Below are 17,771 nucleotides of genomic sequence, written 5' to 3' on the forward strand. Positions count from 1 at the left end.
CTTTTTTTGTTAATGTCAGTTCCACTAATGCAGCTATTAAGGAAAAGTTACAGCAGATTCAAACTGAGCTTTTTCATCTCTTTTCACCATGGGATATAACAATATATGTTGGTATACATAAGCAATTACTACCTACAGAACCTGCCCTGCAGGTTTTATACACACAGAAAAACCTCAGTTTAATTAAACAGCTCTCCCTTGGCTTTGTACAATCTGTGCTTATTGCCCATTCAAACAAGCATATAATCAATTAAGTATTTTATTATCCAATTGATTTTCAGAACCTTTCTCTAAAACAGGTTTCTTGGTTCCACTGTATATACCGAACAGTTATGAAAGACGGATAAACAGGGTTCTTTCATTGGTAAATAGAACAATAAATAATAAAAGAGTCTGAGCCAAGTGTCAACAGGAAATCTAAAGAGGAAAAGAAATACCTGCCGTGTTTTGCTGGATGTAAAAAACAGACAATGTCGAAATATCAAGACCTCAGCAACTGTATTTTGCTGTTACAGTGATCTTTAGGATATACAGTACCTATTACTCCATTTAAAGACCCTTTAAAGAATAACTCTAGTCATCAGTATGTTATACATAGTTACTATGGTCCAGCTTGGACCAATCTAACTTGTATATACCATAACTGGACCAATGCCCCTGGAAGCTGGAAATCACTGAAACAGACACCACTACTCCAGTAATCTCCACTTGCTTTCAAGTCCTGTGCCTAGTGACTGCTCTGCTGCATTGTGAACACAGGAGGTCAGCCGCTTGGCACAGGTGCTATTTAAAGAATGCTTTGCATTTTCTGAATGATTGCAGAGCGTTCTCTGATTGGATGAGGTGGAGAGGACAATACTGCCCTACCTCTCCATCTTATTCAATTAGAGAACACTTTGGATTCATTAATTTTCATTCCTATATTTACAATTCATAAGGCTGGCCACTCAGCATGGGACCTGAAAGAAGGGGTAGCTCACTGAAGTAGTAGTGTCTACCTAAAACGGAAGTAAACCCTAATCACTTGATTTACAGTTTCATAAAACTGTTACATTTCCGGTACATGTCGGGAACAGGGCTGCTGATAGGGGGGGGAACCACAGGTCCTTCTGTAGGGGGCCCGGGTCCTGTCACTTATCAGGGGGGCCCGGCCAGCAGCTTCAGACTTCATGTAGGATGTCAATGTGTATAGTCAGTGTACATAATATAGTGTTCCCCTCCAGAGTCCTGATATTCATATTCCCTGCTGTGCTGAGGGGGAGCCCCATCTGTTTACCTCTGGAGCCGGAAGACTGTAGATTGCGTTGACCGCTGAGGGCTTTCATTTTTTTTTTTTTTTTTGGGCGCCCCTGTGGACTTACACACACTTTCCTGTGATGTGAGGAAGTCCCGGATCTGTAAGTCAGCATTGCTGGCCTGCACACTGCCTGACTCCTTTAGCAAGTAAGTCTTTTTAAGGCAGGTGGGCAGGGTCAGGGGTGGGGTAAGGGACAGACTTTTTGGGGCCCCATGAGGTAGGCTGTGCGGGACCCCATGATCTGCAGAGGCTGCCACTTCCAGTACAAGGTTACAGACTTCCATACTTTGAAATAATTTGTATACCGGATTGATACTTACATCCTACACCGCATGACCTCTAGCCATGCAAAAACTCACCTATAACAGGTGCACAATACTTGTCTATACACCTTTGTAAGGACTCCATTGGGCTCATCCCTTCTGGATCATTTGTGGATCATTGTGGCGCTCATGGGCTCTCAGCACGGACTCCATCCCTTACTCTTCTATCTACTTACCCAGTAGACTATGTGTATTGGAAACCAGGCATTCCTCTTTATCGGTATACTTACCGTTTTAATTGACAGCTCATCGCTCTCTATATGAAGACTCCCTATGGCACATTTCGTGTTCTGAACTTTGGTTGACCCCTGAAGAAGAGTATTTAACCGAAACGTGTAGGGTCCTGTCCCGTTCTCCTCACCAGTTATACCTGGGAGTCTTCTATGCTGAGGATGGTCTGTTTTTGCATGAAATTTTAATCTGTTATGTATACCCAGTTGTAAACTGGTTGTATCATTAACCTGTGGCATATTTTTTTCTTTTGTGTATAAATAAAGTTTTCATTATTTTATTACTTAGTTGTATTTTTCTCAGTGTCTAGTGGCATTCACAGTCCCAAACAATTGGGGGTACCCTCCTTGTCTCCTGTCACATTGGTTGTGCTCTCAACCAAACTGTAAAATCATCCAATGACTGGTGTCATAGCTGATCACATGTGCAGCATTATGGTAGATCAAACAAAGGCTAAGATGGCAGTTCCTTGGCTGAAAACTATAGGATGGTGTATTTCCACTTTCACCTGTATACAGCTTCCAGGGGCATTGACCAGGCAAAGTATATGTATAGTTACATTGGTCTGAGTTGGATCATTGTAACTATGTATAACATACCAATGCCTGGACCATAAAAGTTAAAGTGAAACAAAACTGATTGATTTAAAGTGTAATTAATCCCATCAATTTAACTGTTTTCCAAAACAGTTATATTCAAGGCGTGCTGTGGATGATAGGTGTCACAGTTGATTGTGCTCTTGACCAAATTGTCAAACCATCAAATGGCTGGTGTCATAACTGATCACATGTGCAGCTTCATGGCAATTGCAAATCAAACAGAGACCAGTATGGCAGCTTCTTTGGCTGTAAAACATAGGATGGTTTAGTTCCACTCGAAATGATTTCCAAAATGATTTCACAAGGCAAGCTGTGAATGATCCATCTACTTATCCGATTCTGTGTTAAGTTTCCCCTCTTCCCACCCAAAACTTTCACTCCCTGTGCTCCCTCTTCCTTCCATTCTCCCCTGCTCCTCCTGCCTTCAGCTCGAGCACCCAGGGGCTTGGCACATTTGGCACTCCCTAGTCAACAATTGTGGCATATTGGTTATACGGCGGTTTGCCGTGGGAATTGTGCCATTTTTGCCAACCTGCACAGGAACTTATTTGCTTCTTCTCACCTCACCTTACTTACTAGCCTCATGATTGTAACCAAACACCATTTTTTACTGTTTGCACTTGTTGCACAATAAATAAAATATATACTTTGGTTAATCTACTATTGCATAATTTTTTCGCCTCCGCAAGGCTCTCTTTTTCTGTGTTCTGTAAAGGAGAGTTTTTCTGTATATGGTTTGAGCCAAGGAGTTGATCCCCTACTTGGTGAACACAATAAGGGCATAAACGTATACCTCAATTAAAAGGCCTTATTCGTTTTTAGTTTTTTAAGCTGTGAATGATACCTGTCACAGTTGCATGTGATTACATGGGCAGCACCATCGCAATTGCAGATCAATCAGGGCCCCACATTGATTAGCTGTTGGTGCCATGTGGACCCTTCCTTTGGAAACTTGATTTGCAGTGACCACACGAGTGCACAACACTTAAAGGTCTCCCAAAACAATAGGTCGTCTTCCCCAGATGTTACAGTCACTTCAGCAATAGGTGTAACTCACTCAGGGTGTCCTTTCTCACACACAAAAGAGATCGTGTATAGGCCCAGGGGCCACTGTAAACCAAGCCACAGGACCTACTAGGGTCGAAGATAGGGGGGGCAAGGTTTCTCTATGTGTCCCCAATGTGTCCTCACCTACCACCCTAACAGTTCAGCCCTGCAGAGGGCCCTTTAGTTCTGCCCCAGCACAGCCCTACATCTTTGCAGATCAAGGGTGTCCTGCTCCCTAAGTACACTGGACCCCAGCCATAGCTGGTATTCAAAAGGGCATTATCTCCCACCCATTACATCACTAAAGGAAGGATAACAGGGGTAACAATGAAAGGGATTCTAACGCCCGCAAACAAACGTCTTTGTTTGTAAATGATAGGAGGGTTTACTTTCCCTTCAACATGTAAAGGATAATCAGCATTCCCAAGATTCAAGCAAAGTTCATGACTTATGTGAATAAATGAAAAAAACAAAATGTAAACTAAAAGATTCCTGCACAGGATGTAATTTAAACCATTTTTTTTTTGTATTTTGTATGCCAACCTTATATGAAGGATTTTAATCAATTGCCCATTCTTTTTTACACTATGAGGAGTTTTTTCTTAGTTTTTTCCTTTCACCCTGCCTGGTATTATACCTTACCTATGGAACCACTGACCATCGTGAGGAGGGGATGTAGGCAGCCGGCCAGAGGATACAGCCTGGCCACGGAGACTTCTTCAAGCTATATCCAGGGGAGGACAGAGCCAGAGGGCAGGGGGGACATTGCCCCCCTGGCTGCTCTGATGCCCCGAAAAAAGGCTACACCTCTTCTGCCACAGACATGCCTAAAGGATTCCTGATGAATAGAAGTAAAAAAGTTCCCCACTACTGACCTACTGAGTGTGGGATAAAGACAAGAACTGTGCGCAACCCCCCCCCCCCCCCAGCACGGATGGCGTAAACTGTGTCTGAACAGAGGTCGATTCCATGCCCCACTGGAGAATCCATCCCCCCCCCCCCTGCCAGCCACAACCAAGATGTCCCAGCTCCCTCGCCCCCCGCTGGCCAGGTCAAGAACACGGATTCTGGCGGTGAGTAGAGAGTACCTGGAGTTGAGCTTCAGCCTGGAATGGGGGTCAGGAGGGAGCCAGGGAGAGTGGGGGGCAATTCGCTGCACCATAGGCCTCTTGTTTATACTTGCCCTTTGGGCCCGGAAGTTGCCAGTCAGCCCCTGGCTATATCTGACCCATTTTTGTCATATGACAAGGTGGGTCAACAGCATCTGGTGAGTGGGGATCTTCACTTCACCTTTTGCACGTAGTGTTTTTTTGGAAGTACACTGAGGAATTGTCAGTATAAGCACTATACAACACCATTCCTTTTCAACAAGAGCTTTGTATATTGGATGTCATATATGTTCAATGGGAATCAAGCATTGTATCACTAATCATTTTTGGACTTCACTTAATAATTGTGTATGATTTTTTTTTTTTTTTTTGTGTATGATTTTATATTGTGTATAGTGTGTTTTTTGCACATATGTTACATTGTTGATATTTTTAATAAGTGAGCGCTGTTCATTCCCACACTCTTGTGGATCATTTACTAAAATCTCAACTAAGCCCCCAAATAGGGCACCTCCTCCAAACCTCAAAATGTGTCTGTACAGCTCAATAATTGACCCTCACCACAAAGGTCAATAGTGTGAAAAGCAAGATAAGTCAGAAAGGTAATACATAATAATCAGCTGAGGATGCAGAAATGTATAGTAGGAGTAGTATACTATACATGTGTTAATAATTACACAACTAATACACAACTAATATGTGTCACTTACTTAGTCCCAAAGTCCATAAAGTTCATATGAAATATCCAATAGATAAAACAAGGGATCCTAAAGCTCCTCTAATAGATCAAGGGTGATCATCATTAGTAGACAAAGAGAAGGACATGAAGGGTGCAAGTACATTAAAACTGGTGTTTTTAACACCTTCCCTTCCAGCCTCAGTGTCCCTTTAAAAGGGACCCATCAGCTCCTAATCATTAGTAGAGACTGAGAGCTGTCTTTGACAGCTCAATCACTGTGCTGGAAGAGGTCAGTGGGTGCACTTTTAGCACAGGAATTTCTGCCATCTGAGATTTCAAACGCACGGTGTGACGATGTTAAATCTTACCTTATTTGCCACCACACATATGCGTTACATGGGCAGCAAGAGTTTAACCTCTTGCTGACTGCCCGCCCGCAGAATATATATACTGCGGCAGGCTGGCTCGGCTGCGCGAATCGCAGTACTTGTACGATGATCTTCGGGAGCGATCCTGGGGGCGTGAAAACTTATTTACGGCGTAAACACAGCAGACCGTTGTTCTCTCAGGAATCATCACAGTGCTCCTGTGTTCCTCCTATTTAGTATCACAGGTCTCTGTGTTGATTCCACAAGCTCACCCCCCTCACAGTTATAAAACACCCCCTAGGCATACACTTAACCCTTTGATTACTCCTGAGTTAACCCCTTCCCTGCCAGTGTCATTATTACAGTAACGGTATATTTTTAGCACTGATTACTGTAGTAATGTCACTGGTCCCCCAAAATGTCAGTTAGGTGTTCGATCTGTCCGCTGCAATTTCGCAGTCACGCTAAAAATCGCAGATTGCCACCATTACTAGTAAAAAAATAAATAAATAAAAATGACATAAATCTTCCCCCTAGTTTGTAGACACTATAACTTTTGCGCAAACCAATAAAAATAAGCTCAATGGGATTTTTTATAACCAAAAATATGTAGCAGAATACAAATTGGCCTAAAAGGATGAAAAAATGATATGTTTATATTTTTTTTTATTGTCAATGTTATATGTACTGTATGTATGTGAAAAATATTGTTTTTTTTTTGTTTAGAGCGAAAAAAAAAATCGCACAGGTGATCAAAAAAACACCCAAAGAAAGTTCTATTTGTGGGAAAAAAAGGACATAAATTGTATTTGGGTACAGTGTCACACGGCCGCGCAATTGTCCGTTAAAATAACGCAGTGCCGAATCGCAAAAGAATACCTGGTCATTAAGGGGTTAAAACCTTCCGGTCCAGAAGTGGTTAATGAATAAATTAACAATTCTCGCTTAAAGTTGGTAACACACCAAAAAGTATGCACAGGATAATATATGATTTATTTTATATATATTTTTATTATAATTATATTGTTTTATCATTATATTTTTTACTACAGATTAGATATTTTTTATGATGATGTGCTCTATTTATGTTTAATATTATATATCTATTTGTAATTGTTCTCTAGTTTATTTTACTGTCGCCTACTTTCTAGATTAGTTTCTAGATGTGTCACCCAGTCAACGGATGCAGTGCACCAGTGCAGCATTACTTATCACATCTTGACAGCTGCAAGGAAATCTTGGGGTGCCATGACTTTATCATGCTGTGACTATCTTGCACCTACTTGTTTTAACATACCTGTGCCCTCCATGTTCTTTTCTTCATTTCTGTGGGTGTACACTGCTTTTAGTGCACCCAACCAATATGCATTTACCAGGATACACAACTTCCCTATATTCTGGGAATGGTGGCTAAAGGTATATGTGTGATGCTCAGAGATCAAATTAGTGCTTGTAAACCATTACATATACCCACTGAAGTGACTGGCTTCAGGTGATACAAAGAAAAGAAAAATTAATCTTCCTACATATATTGTGCCTGCTTATCTGCACCCCTCTCTTCTCTACAGGCTCCTAACACACGCATTTAACACAACATTCCTTAGCTCCAAAAAGCAGGGGGCAGGGATCTGATGTCACACACTGTACAGCATAGAGCAAAGAGCTGAGTGTAATCTGAGACCTGAGAGGAGGAAAAGGACACACCCCTTTCTATGCAGTCGCATAGGGATTCATGCACAACTGATGCTGTCAATCACCTGCTGTGTGCTGGAGGGGATTGTCTGGGTCAGCATAGACTCTCAGAAGTGACTCATTGAGGTAGCCCTACAGATGGAGGTGAAATGAGATAGCAGACAGATATCACATTTGGAATGAGGCAAGTATATACTATAGAAGGATGTGCGTAACTACAGGGGTTGCAATTGCAACCGGGCCCCATGCTCCAGGGGGCCTGTGCGGCTCCCCTGTACACCTGGATAGGAAGGGCGGCAGGGGCAGCATGTAGATAAATCACTGTCCTCCTTTTTCCTCCTGTAGCTGCAGGAGGAAAATGAAGGAGATTGGATCCTCTGTATGCTTCCCCCGCCACTCCTCCTATCCAGTTAACTCCCTGCTGTCTCTGGGCCTCTGTGTGCTCCCCTCCCCCCCCCCCACTGTGCTCCCTCCCCTCTCCTGCTGGCTGCGGCAGGGGAAGTGTTACAATAGAGAACCAGGAAGGGGTCAGTAAATATGTAATTTATCAGCTCCTTCCTTTTCTGAATGGACAGAGTCATAGTCAGTGACATTATAAAAAATAAAATAAAATGACAAAAAAATAATACAATTAAAATACCAAAAGATAAAAACTACTGACACCAGTGGGTGAACTTCCAAGATCGCAAAGGTCACACTCTCAACTGGGTCATGGCATTCCACCACCGTGGGGAGGCCCCAAGATGGCAGGAAGGGGGCCCACTGCAGAACTTGTAATAATAAAGGGCCCCGCAATGAGAGTAAAGGGCCCCAGGATCAGTGGGAAGAGCCCCTGGCTTGATGGGAAGGGCCCCGACCAGGGGCCCGGGGGGGGGGGGGCCTTCATGGTTTCTTGCACTGGGGCCCTGAAGGTTCTAGTTACACCTTTGGCTCAACTAATAATAAAATATAGCAGAAGGATAACAGTCAGTATTTTTCATTTTCATGCACATATCTGTTTTTATTTTGTATTTTAGGTTAGATCGCCACTTATGCAGAGAGATAATCTGACACCACCACATGACACATAAAAGCTGTCAGGAATGATAATGCAGACAATGGAGTTGTAGCTGATATTATTTTCTAGCAGTTGGCAGATCTATGCTCTCTCTTGTTATGCCTAAGAAGTTCCCAAATTACAGTCTGTGTAGATGGACTTCTCAGCAAGTTCAAAATGCTTTCACGGCAGGGATGAAATTTACAGTGTTCTCAGAAAATGTTTGGAGACTCCAATAACATACAGAGAACAAATACACTTTTTATGGTCTGCTGGTTATTAATCTGACTTTTCCACAGAGACAAAACTGATGGAATTTTTGAAAACTTTATGCTGCTGGTACACTGTGCCAGCATGGGGCTGACAGGCTGAATTTCATTAAGCTACATCTTGTTCATTTTTCTTATTATTAATGCTTGTTGCAATTACAATATGTTTCAACGTGAAAAAAACAATATTAAACAGTAGTTTGAGATGTTCAAGGTCATGTATTCACTGACTCATTTTTTTTTTAAAGCTGAGCTCTAAGCAGATAAATAGAAAACACCAAGGAATGCAATTATTTTCCATTAAAATAATATTATAAAATGTATTTTTTATCGATGCAGCTAGTCTTAGTACTTGAATTAACTTGGTATCAGCTTGTAGCTCCCTGCACTACGGTATCCAGATTGGGAGAGAAAATATCCAAAATTAATTATGTGTGCTGCAAAGAATGTACTGAGAGAGGGAGAGAGCAGAGTGCAAGGGAGGACTGGGCCAGGTGGCAGGGGGGCAATCAGGGAAGGACTGGGCCAGGGGGCAGGGGGGCAATCAGGGGAGGACTGGGCCAGGGGGCAGGGGGGCAATCAGGGAAGGACTGGGCCAGGGGGCAGGGGGGCAATCAGGGGAGGACTGGGCCAGGGGGCAGGGGGGCAATTCCCTACAAAAAAAAACAAAAAGGATGGAAAGCAAAATTCAAGCTTCAATCAGAAAAATCTATATCAATAAAAAACCCACTCACATATTATTACACCAATTGCTAATGAGTGGTACTCATATGGAAAAAAAAGCATATAGAAAAAACGAGGACAATAAGGAAGAAATTGCCCCAAAGCGCCATAGTGGACTGAGTAACTGGAGTATGTAGAAAATAAGCTTAGTTTTCCATAGAGTGCACCAACACCGTTCCTAATAAAATTATGTATTTATTGAATCATCACGGAACAAATGGTGATCGATTTCCCCCTGGGCCTCTCTAATGCTCCTTAAAAAGGCTGCACTGCTTCTGCCACAGACATGCCTAAAGGATTGCTGGTGAAGAAAAGTAAAAAGTCTCTGTCACTGACCTATTGAGTGCAGGTTGAACATAAGGACAGAGCGCAGGCCTCCCCCCCCCCCCCCCCAGCATGGATGGTGCAAATTGTGTCTGAGCAGAGGCCGGTTCCATGCCCCACTGGAGCCTCTTCTCCCCCAACAAGTTCGGGCCGAGCTATTTCAGCTCCCCCCAAACACCCCCTGCTGGCCAGGTCAGGAACTCTTGTTCAGTCGGTAAGTAGAGAGTATCTGGAGCAGGGCTTCAGCTTGGAGGAGGACAGGAAGAGGGAGAATGGGAGGGGGGCCGAGTCGGTGCACCATGGGCCTCTGGTTTGTACTTGCCCCCTTGGCCGAAAGTTGCCAGTCTGCCCCTGGAAGAGTGGACTTTATTAGTCCTCTACTGCTTCTTCATTATTTAAAGTGGAAGTAAACTCTTCCTTTTTTTTCTTTCCTTTTTTCATTGCATACTAGCACATTATGTGACACTTACCTCCAAATGAAGCCCTCCTCGTCCCCACTGGAGGCCTCATCCATCTTCAGCCGTCTTCCTTCCTGGTCTGCGGACTCCGGCTATGCTACTGGCCGGGAGCCGCATGATGTCACTTCCACGCATGTGCGCTGGGAGTCACTGGTCACGACACAGGGCTCTGAAGAAATAGCACGGGTGGCCGTTTCTTCAGAGAGCATGCGGCGATGAGGTCATCAGCTTCATGAAATGTAAATATCTCCTTAGTGCAAGTTTAGGAGATATTTACAGTACCTATAGGCTTACCTATAGGTAAAAGTTATAAGGGTGGGTTTACAACCACTTTATTCATAGGCTGGGGACAAGAAGCCTTGACCTTGTTCTGATGAATAACTGCAGCAGAGAAAAGTCAGGTCACCTGCTTGGCTGTGATGCCTGAAAGGGCTGTGTAAAACTCACAACTGGCTACAGTTTACTATGTGTATTTAAAACAAGTATGTATCTGTTTATTTGGAGTTTGTCTTAAAGTGGTTTTAAAGTTTTTTTTATACCTTACTGTTTACCTAAGTAAGCAATTAACTTTGCTGTGTGGGTGCAATCCCATTGAAAGGGATCATTTTTAAGTTTCCCAAAGTTGGGCTTTGAAGTAGAACTAAAGGCAAAACTTTTTTTAAAATTTTGGATAGAGTGAGGGAGGGTTATAACCCCTGTAAGGTTTACATTTTACCATCTGTGTCCCATTGGGGAGATTTCCCTTCCTGCCTTATAGTCAAAACGGGAAGTGAGAAAATCCCTCTTAAGTGAGGAAATCTAAGATCATCAGAACTAGTGTCCCCATTGGAAGATTTCCTCACTCTTTCTGTTCTGGGGAAAACCCAACATTTGGGATTTTCTTTTAATTTCACTTTCGGTAATATCATTACCCACTTCAATACTGTGCACTTTAACCCCCTTCCTACCCAGGCCAATTTTCAGCTTTCAGCACTGTCACACTTTGAATGACAATTGTGCGGTCATGCAACGCTGTACTCACATTATATTTGTATCATATTTTGCACACAAATAGAGCTTTTTATTTTTTAATAAAGACTTTTCCAAAACCGGCATTTGTCTTTATTTTTCTTTATTATTAATTTTTTACTTATTATTATTCTCTTTATTTTTTTGTACACTTTTTTGGTGAATGGGTAGGGGTACGATGTACTGGAAAACCATTCACATAGGGGGGCTGGGATCTGGGGGGTCTGGTATGGATATATATATATATTTATATATATATATTTGTGGTATACACTGCATCTCAACAAACTGTAAAAAGCAAAAATTTCTCTCCCTGCCGGCAATATACTATTAATTATAGAATTCCACTTATAAATCACCCACTGGACAAGGGATTCAAACCCATAAACTTGCAAATGCAGGCCTGGTGTTCTACCAGCTACGCCACCGTCAAGCCCACTTAGGTTGAACACACTTTCCATGCCTAACTAACTAAATCCTATCTCACCCTACACACAGTGGATGAGATAAATGTTAGGGAGAGTTTGCTCAGTTTAAGCAGGCTTAATGGTGGCATAGGTGGTAGAATACCAGGCTTGAAGTGAGAGGGCTGTGGGTTTGAATCCCCCAGCCAGCAAGTGATATATTGGAATTCAGAGGTTAGAGTCCATGATAGTGCAGGAACTCAAAGTTCCTGCGAAGAAGCCCATTTGTTCATCATTCGACGAATGAGCAAACAGCCAATGTTTAACTCAAACTCGAAGCTCATCCCTACTGGCAAAGTGCTTTCCTGAAGAAGCTCATCCCTACTGGCAAAGTGCTTTCCTGAAAAGGGTGTTGTTTTGCATTTGAGCAGAGGACACAAGTTTTGAGAAGCAGTAGAAGAGACATTGACATTGTCATTGTGTGTGTTAATGGATTCAATAAACAAATGACTTTCGTTATCACAAATATATATACATAAATAATGAACTATCGAAAAATTAAACAACTAATAAAATGAATTCATTCGTTATTACGAATATCTATACTCTACAGAAATAACTAATTAACATAGCATAACAAATATAACAGAACAAAATCATGTATTTTACCAATAAAAAAAAAAAACAAAGCAAAATTTTCCGCCGTCCACAAGTCTAGTAAGCAGGGAAATGTTTTTGTCTGTTTTCTAGGATCTCTAAATGCCATTTTGGATTGTAATAAATTGAAAGAAGGATCATGCTTGTTTGTATTTTCAGTTTGGCTACACATGCTGATTAATTCTCTAACCAAAAGCAAGCTATGCCTCTGCTTCAGCTGCATGCATTTATGCAGTCATTTTACTAGGAAACTGTGGTTTGGCTCTTAATTATTAGATTGTTTAATATTTTCATAGTATTTTCACAGTCCTGAACAGCGTTTCATTAGAAACAAGAATGAAGTCCCATAGATGTGCCTGAAGTGCATTTGTCTCGTAAAGCTTAACGTTGCATAAAGTAAAGAGTGCCAAACGCTGCCATCTGATGTTGGCTCAACGCGATAATGTCTATGATGTCAAAATTGGCACCACTCAAGCTGCTTATTATCATCAATTAATTTGCATGAAAAATAGCTGAGTTCTCTACACCATCATTTACAATGCAGTGTCACCAGCTTTATCAATGTCTGCAAAAATTTTGAATCATGGGAAACTCAAAGACAGATCGGTAGCCAAAAACACTGCTTGAAAATGTGTTTTTGACACTGGGTTGTATTTCAATATGTATAAAAATCACTTTTATTCCTAGGATATAAATCATTTTGTCTTAAAGGGAAACAATATTCAAGCAAATTTAACAGTGTCGTGCAAGTAAACTTTTACTTTTTTTATGAAGCCAATTGTTTTAAATGACAAGAGAATGTTCAGAAAATGATGTAAGCGAGTCTGAGCTACTAAATCCACTCCACATCCCTATATTCATATAAAGGTCAATAAGAGGACAATTAGTGACTGGTCCCAATATCCAGTCATTGTCTAATAATGTAATGGGACTTTGTAGGAGTAGATCAGCTAGTAATAGAGGCAAGCAACAGAATTAAAATTCATTAATTTATTACAAAAAATATTCATAAAAAGTCCAAATGGACACAGTTAACATAGAAATGACATGATACAATGCATGTGAGGATGATCTTGGAAGAGTGTCCAATATTCAACGCGTTTCGCTGGCTATTAGAGCCACATTAGCTTCTTCAGGAATACGGACAGATACATCTTCCACAACTTTAATGACAAAAGATTATATCAATAAAATAGCAAAATAACACTTCTCATGCCTAACATATGGCATGTACATATTGCTATATATATCTCTTTCATTTTAACTTATTTATATACCAGCTTACCATACTTTGGCAGATTATAACAACACAATATAAAATCCTGATGGACAAAATGCAGGGCAGAATACCACTCGTTCAAGCCAGGAATACAAGGGAGCTGGGGAGTCGCTCTCCAAGTCCAAGCTATATACCACAGGCTGGACCGACTTATTCCAAATGGACTTGTCCCATGGCGGGAAAAAGGGATTTCTCGTTTAGTCCACTCTGGGAATTAAGTGTACAAAATGGCATGTCAGTGTCAGGTTATCCCATTACATAATCCCCTCCTGTCGCATTCTATATTGATTATTGAGATACAGAGTGTTAGGAGGCTAGATGGTATTCTATAGGTATTATTCACTTCCAAAATAATGGGAAGGCAAATGATCATCATGTTGTTTCAGGATGGGCAGCAGGGGAAGGGGCTAGTAAATATGTAATTTGAAAAGGATTATATAATAATATATAATGGTTGCGCTCAACCAATCTGATGAGTGAATAAATCAATAAATGTGAAACTTATGATAAACAACACTAGTTTATAATGAGCACATAAATGCCGTGTATAAAGTCCCAAAAAGTGACCTTTTATATCCTTAAGAAAGTGCCTTCAAAAAGTGCTCCGTGCGTCCACAACTGCTCCACACCAATTCACCATCTTTGCCCCCAGCAGGTTATGCACTCACCCATCAATATGGACCCTCTGAGTATATACTGAGGTAGGTCAATCAGGCTTCAAACCACTGCTCATATGTGCTGCATCGCCAAACAGGAACTTTGGATCAACATATCCAAAACAACTCAGAAAAAAAAATCATGGAGAGCATCATAGTGTAACTCTATTTATTTTTAAAAAAAACAAAAAGAAATGGCGCCTGTCCTGGCACTCAGAATAATTTTCTCCTTGGAGCCAGCGTGTGTTCCACAAGGCAGAAGTAATGTAGTATCAGAAGTCCCTGCATCTACATGTTTCGTCACATCCAGGACATCATCAGGATACACTTTTTATAGTGAATAGGGTAAGTGTAGCTCTTGTTCAGAATAATCAACTTACTATATGGTGTATGAGTTTATAAACAATTTTTAAAACAGCAGCAAGCCAGTTTTTATTTTTTCAACTTTATTTTTCAATTTTGCATTTATTTATATATTCCTTGTGTGTGTGATTTCTTAATTTTTTTTCTAATTTAAGGCCCCTTTCACACTTGTGCGACCTAAACGTTGCGCAACTTGTTGCCGCAATTTGACCATGATTTTGACTGGACAATGGCAATGCCTGTGTAATCTTGAGGTCTATAGACCTCAAAATGCATCAACGTCAGAACAAAGTAGTGCAGGGACTACTTTGAAGTTCCTGTGACTTGAAGTCGCACAGATATGAACGGTACTCTTTGGAAATCATGTATGACTTGTTGTGCGACTTTCTAGTCCCAAGTCACAGGACAAGTCGCATAAGCGTGAAAGGGGACGAAAGGTCAAGTTCAACTTTCCAGGCAGAATTTCACATTCAATAATAAATAGAAGTCTTTTCTAATGTATTTCCTGCCCAAACTATTGGTAGGTGGAGACACTCATCTGTCAATATTCTTGCCAAACACACCAATTTTACTTTTAGTCCCCATTAGTGATAAGCTGAACACCCCCCTGTTGGGTTCGCACAAAACATCTCGAACAGGGGAAATGTTCTAAAGAACATGCAAACTCTATTAAAGTCTATGGGACACGAACATTTTAAAGGCTTAAATGCAAGTTATGGGCCCAAAAAAGTGTATGGGGACCTGGGTACTGCCCTGGGGGACATGAATCAATGCAAAATAATTTTTTTTAAAAGGATCATTTTCACAGGAGCAGTGATTTTATAATGCTTAAAGTCAAACAATAAAAATGAAAAATTCCTTTAAAAATTGTGCCTGGGGAACCCCCTTAATGTGCCTGTAAAGGGGTCTCTTCCCGACAACCTTGGGCTGTGGTTGTGGGGGTTTGCGGGGGGGGGGGGGAGGCTTATTGGAATCTGGAAGCCCCATTTAACAAGGGGACCCCCAGATCCTGGCTCCCCCCTATGTGAATGGATATCATACCCCTACCCATTCAAGAAAAAAATTGAACAAAAAAAATAAAGACAAAATCCAGTTTTGGAAAAGTGTTTTATTAAACAATAAAAAAATGATGAGTCGCCCGTCCTCCCGAAAAATAAAAAGAAGAAGCTCCTGCTTCTCTGGACGCTTACCGCGTAATGAGCTGTTTTGATTTTTTTTTTTAAACAAACTTTTTTTTTATTGAAATATAAGGACAAGAACAAAAATAATAGCACATTGTCATCCATCCAATTCTGAACAAAGTACAAACCATGAGAACAGAGAACAAGGTTATTGGAAGTCATACAAACATCACAGTAGCAATAAACCTCACTGGGAACCATGTACCAGGTGTCACAAGTGTGCAGCCTCTAACTACTAGTACCTTCCATAGTTCCTCCGCATCTGCAATGAGTCTCGTATACCAGCTAGGAGATAGTCAGTAAGGAAGGAGGCACTCGTCACCCCCAAGGGGAACATACTGTGATCGAGTACCTTCAAGGGGCGCTGTGGTAGAGGAAAGCGCGCCACCACTCACCTCTCTGACCTAGCTTATGCTAGTCAAACTTAACACTCTAGCATAATTAGGAACATCAATACATATGGATAAAACCTTGCAATATGGGTTCATACTTCCCTCTAAAGTACCTGCAGAGGAATATCTATCCTGGCGAGGGAAGGAGACAAAGGGATGGGGGAGGGAAGGGAGGGGTTCCCACCACTAGAGATTAAAAACCATATATATGTCTCTGATATGTCAAGCTGTTTTGATTTTGACAGCTCTTCATATAGTGACCTGACGGCACGAGCCACCCCACAATGCACTGCTCAGGTGCAGTGAATTAATTTCTAAAGTTAGGTATTTATTCACTGCACCTCAGCAGTGCACTGTGGGGCGGCTTGTGATGTCAGGTCACTATAAAAGAGCTGTCAAAATCAAAACAGCTCATTACGCGGGAAGCATCCGTAGAAGCAGGAGCTTCTTCTTTTTTTTTCTATTTTTCGTGCAGACGGGTGGGCGACTGATCATCAGGGGACACTATTTTTTTTTGTTTTTTGATAAAAGACTTTGCCAAAACTGGCTTTTGTTTTTATTTTTTTGTATATTTTTTCTAGGAATGGGTAGGGGTACGATGTACCTGATATCCATTCACATACATTCACATGGGGGGGGGTGGGATCTGGGAGTCCCCTTGTTAAAGGGGCTTCCATATTCCGATAAGCCTCCTCCTGCAGACCCCCACAACCACAGCCCATGGTTGTGGGGAAGAGACCCATGTCCCCATCAACATGGGGGCAAGGTGTTTTGGGGTGGGGGGGCAGAGCCCCCCCTTCCCCAAAGCACCCACGCCCCCATGTTGAGGGCATGTGGCCTGGTATGTTTGGGGGAGGGGTGCTCGCTCGCCCCCACCCCCATCCTGGCCAACCAGGCTGTGTGCTCGAAAAAGGGTCTGGTATGAATTTTATTGGGAACCCCACACCGTTTTTTTTTTTAATTTTGGCGCAAGGTTCCCCTTAAAATCCATACCAGAACTGAGGGGCCTGCTTTGGACTGGGGGGGACCCCACGCCGTTTTTTTCAGCAATACTGACATAGACTGATATAAACTGATGTGCCTATATATATATATATATATATATATATATATATATAAAACTTTGTGGCATACACTGCACCTGAGCAGTGTATTCACAAATCAGATTATGATTCAGATGCTCTCCATAGCAAGATATCAGACAGTGGAAATAATTGCTTGTAAAGCCCGGAGTATGGAGGAAGTGGGCCGCCCATCAGGATTCCATTAGGCTTTGTTTCCTCCAGCTGTGCGGGGAGCTGCTCGCGGTACGCACAGCCATTCTATGTTCTGACCATCTCAAGCCGCTCTTTGGATATGAGGATATGAATCATTCACGGCTCTATCGGTGGGAGGCATTATGAGGAGCTGAAGGAATATATACATTTGATATATATGACTATCATTTGAATTCATGGGTGCCTGTCGGGCCTAGCATTTATTGCTATTATTCATACATTCTCATGGAAATGTTCTGGAGTGCCTTTATTGGGATTCATTGTAAGAGTGATCTAAAACATTTGAGACAGGTGGGTGGAGTTGGGATCTTAGATGTATGGATCTTGTGTAAATGGGTGATTCAGACCACCAGCAACCATATAAACTTAAATAATGCACTGCGTAAACTGTTGACACTA

General features: G+C 41.7%; 1 protein-coding gene across 1 annotated transcript in view; it reads left to right on the forward strand.

Annotated features, from left to right (window-relative positions):
• The window catches only part of LOC309565657 (large ribosomal subunit protein eL34-like), a gene marked incomplete at its 3' end in the record, with an annotated part of 1,069,281 nt that overhangs the window by 725,592 nt on the left and 325,918 nt on the right, over positions 1 to 17,771 (forward strand). The window lies entirely within an intron of this gene.

Source organism: Pelophylax lessonae (genome assembly GCF_965119305.1).
Source record: "Pelophylax lessonae genome assembly, chromosome: 10".
NCBI classification, from domain to species: domain Eukaryota; kingdom Metazoa; phylum Chordata; class Amphibia; order Anura; family Ranidae; genus Pelophylax; species Pelophylax lessonae.